This window comes from Mytilus californianus, unplaced genomic scaffold (genome assembly GCF_021869535.1).
Source record: "Mytilus californianus isolate M0D057914Y unplaced genomic scaffold, xbMytCali1.0.p SCAF_12, whole genome shotgun sequence".
In the NCBI taxonomy this organism is placed as follows: domain Eukaryota; kingdom Metazoa; phylum Mollusca; class Bivalvia; order Mytilida; family Mytilidae; genus Mytilus; species Mytilus californianus.
This window is the reverse complement of record NW_026262604.1, coordinates 43,675,648-43,679,962: the sequence shown is the minus strand read 5'-3', so window position 1 is coordinate 43,679,962 and position 4,315 is coordinate 43,675,648.

Here is a 4,315-nt window from a genome sequence, read left to right as displayed (position 1 = left end):
TGAGTCTGTATACGAACTTGAGTTGATATAGATACAACATATACAGTTAAGTCTGCCTCATATCTTGACTTTCATCTAGAAATTGACAATGAGGGTCGGTTAAAAACAAAACTTTATGACAAAAGAGATTATTTCAGCTTCACAATTGTGAACTTTCAATTTTTATGTAGCAATATTCCAGAAGTGCCTGCATACGGAGTATACATCTCCCAGTTGATACGATACCCCAGGGCTTGTATATCCTATCATGATTCCTTGATAGAGGGTTGCTGCTCACAAGGAAGCTATTAAATCAAGAGTTCCAAGTGGGGAAGTTGAAATTATCCCTTTGTAAATTTAACGGACGCCATCACGAGTTGGTTGACCGTTACGGAATATCCGTTTCACAGATGATAGCAGATATGTTCCTGATGTCGTCAATACAATCCCGTCCCTTTTCCCCCCGATTGTGACCTACCGAATTAGACTAATAACCGGAGTTGTACTAATTTGAGCAACACGACGGGTGCCACATGTGGAGCAGGATCTGCTTACCCTTCCAGAGCACCTGAGATCACCTCTAGTTTTTGGTGGGGTTCGTGTTGCTCAGTCTTTAGTGTTCTATGTTGTGTTTTGTGTACTATTGTTTGTCTGTTGATCTTTTTCTTTTTTAGCCATGGCGTTGTCAGTTTATTTTCGACTTTTGAGTTTGAATGTCCCTTTGGTATCTTTCGCCTCTTTTTTTCTCATAATAGCTGCAGTAACGGGTATAGTTACTTATTGAATTATTCATCCAAGAATAGAAAAATATACAACAAGTGACAGACCAACACATTATTTCGCATAGGGCATGAGTTTATTATCAAATTGTTCGGTCAGGAGTTGACATTTTTATCTGTATTGACTAATAATCTTATAAGAATTCTATTAACTGTTGACTATTTATTCTATTACCTACTTTCAGATAATACTTTGAAAAAAGAAGTAGGAGATTGAAGGACTCCCATGTGTAGGCAATTTTATATAAAAAAATATTGCAAAATATGGATGGGAGTGACCAAAGCGGGGAAACGTTTTAAGATGAAGATTGATTTGCATATTTACATTGGTACAAAGTGTCAAAACTAAAACATGTAGAATCTAAGCTCCTTATACCAAGGCAGTACCAGAAGCAAGAGGGAAAAGATGAGCCTGATGAGAGATCGTTCACAGGATATTTGTGTCGTGACTTTAATTTAGCTAATGCCCAAAAACTATCACTAAAAATAAAAGAAATTAGCGTAATATGGAAATCTTTCACGATTGTGGATAAAAAATGACAGCAAATTATCAGTCCAGATATATTATGTCGTAGAAAATTTTTTTATGAGGGATTGTTCTGTATTTATTACACTTTTTACGGAGGCAATGAGATCATGAGGAAAGCTCTCTTTAAAATAACGAATAGTTATTCTTGATTGATGATAAGAACTTTTAAAGTTTACTTCTGAAGGGAGGATATCTTAGTTAATAAAGTTAAATAATTCAACTACATTGTTTTTTAACAAAGAAAGGAAAAAATACAATGACATATTTTTATTTTTTTTTATATTATTACTCGGTGCATTTCATATGAAGAGAAATATTATTTTTTTCATTTGGCCTTTTTATTTAATCTTTCACAAAGTTAAGCTTTTTCCCATGCACAATTCTTTAAAATTTGTAATTTTTACACAATCTGTAGCTTGAACAAAGGAGAACGAATGATAATGCCACTTTTTTGGCACTTGTTATTCGAAAACTAATCATTATTATACATCTTCCAAATAACATCCTTCAGATGTTTATAAGACATAAGTCTGTAGGACATTAGAATTAATATTCTTTGATGTTTTTCTTAAATATTAGCATTTGGACTTCAAACTTCTTGCATTTCGTGCAGAACCGCAAACAAAAAATATGTCGAGTTACATCATTTTGAAGTCTTGTCATTCATATTTTGAAAATAGCAAGAGCACTTTTGTATTTCCTACAAACGGTATTTCACAAAGACGTTAGTGTATATTTTTTGCATAAAGTTCTAAGTCATATTGTTATGAGATTGTTATTATTATAATTATTTGCCTTTGCCTCATTTGTTTTGTGTGGCCTTAAACGATACATATTTGGGGTGTTTACTATTTATAGTTGTTTACAAAACAATATTTAGAGATCAATGGATCAATCATAGATACTGATGGAATGATTAGAACTTTCTACTTGGCTTGCATAATAATTCCGGAATGATCATAATCTACGATGCGAAATTTAATATTTTACGATATTCTTGAAGTTTCCCTTCTACGGTCTTCTAGGAGTTTCCCTTCTACAGTGTTCTAAAAGTTTCCGTGATATCTATAAGTACAGACACCGAAATTAAACTTATCAGACATTAATATTCTAATATTCTCAGAAGTTCTCTGGAGTTGTTGTATTGACACTTTTATTTATGAACGACATCATACTAGTTTGTGAACTTATTGGATATATCAACATTTGGAATCTGGAACAGTTAAGAGAAGAATATCGGATCAAGAAAAGACAAAAGATCGGACATATATTCAAAGAGTTATTTGACATTTGTATTTGTATAATATTTATTGCAATACTGTATAATAAATCTTGTTAAATTTATTATTGATTTTTGTCCTTTGTTGGCTACAATTTAAAGGTTATTTCTTGACGTAACAAAATATTTTGATCAAAAACTATGTGTGGTATGGCAATTGTAGGTCAAATAAGTAAATTTCGACATGTTTATGAAGCCATAGTGACACAACACGTGACCTGCAATAAAATTTCCAGTTTAAAGCAACTGGTTCACTTAACAATAAAACTAACATAATTTTGAAAAACTTGAATTAGTTAACTGTTAACATACAATCCCTGGAGCCATGTAATAGCTCTCATCATACTTCCTCCTTTGTGTGTTTTAAATTATTTATATATGTTTTAAAGCCTGATATCAAAATTATTTCGGTAAAGTATAAAACCAATCATTGTGACAAAACGTGAAGTTGCATAACACGGAAAATTGTTCTTTTATGAGATTTTTTAAAATTTTTTTTGTTTTTTATCTTTTAACATTTGCTGATACAAGGACTTAGATTTGTTGTTAAGTTAGTTTCATTAGATAGATACTGTGACAAAACATTAATAACCTTTTTCAAACGTTCACATAAATATAGGAAACCTTAACAGAAAATTCTTCATATTAAAGAGATTGGTTTTAACTTGTTTAACTTTGTCATTATTAGATTTTACAAAACATTGACACATTTGCCTCTTCAAAATCATGAGATCGCACATCTTGCATTTTCCTTTTCTTTTCTGTATTTTTCTGAAAAGTAGACTTAGTTTTTAAAGTCAAAATTACACTTTTACTGTGACAGCAGTAGTATCAGGTAGTAACATATTCATAATCGTTTTAGCTTTCATACTAGCTTTAAATCACTTCTCATTTTTTTAACTCACTTCTAGCAAATTCAGAATTGTTTTCGGATATTTTTATAAAAGAACTTTAAATCTATTATTTTTGATAACTTCATTTCTTAAACGCATATTCAATTAAGAAGACATTTACAAATTCAAATTACCATGTGCTATCTTCCTTGCACACTTTTGTAAAAATTTTATCTGAGCAACTAGGAAATAGCACTGTATATTAGACTAACCTAGGCCAATTTCAATTGGTGTCAGTGGTTGAAAGTTTATTTTGTTGCTGCAAAATTTTGATATTGAGTTAGTTTTTATTCTTTGTCACGAGTTTGATCAATTTAAACAGTGACTTTCATCTTGAAATTTGTATTTTAAATTTGTTATCAATGTGTTTATTTCATGTAATTGTTGATGATATTGTTGCAGAAATTTTATTCTTTTTATGATTGAACTGTTAGAAGGTATCTCATATTGCACAAAACACAACTTGTGACATATAATAAAAAAAAAACTTTAATCAAATTTTCTTATGTTGTTATTAAATCGTTGGTAACTTATAATGTGACCTGTAGTTAATATTGGTGTTAAAATATGTTTGAACCAAAACTGTATTTTGTCTAAACAAAAATAAATAACATTTATTCAAATGCTATCTTGTTAATGTAAATAGTTGCAAATTACCCGAACTCAATGGTCAGTTTTGATCATCAATTAAATTGTTTAAACTAAACAGTGAAAATGATGTACATGATGAGTGTACGCATATCACATAAATGATTGGTATTAAGGAACACAAATGTGGTTTCTACAGTAAACATTCCCCAAAAGAATATCATACTACAATATATCAGCAATGTAAAACAATAATGATAGATTGATT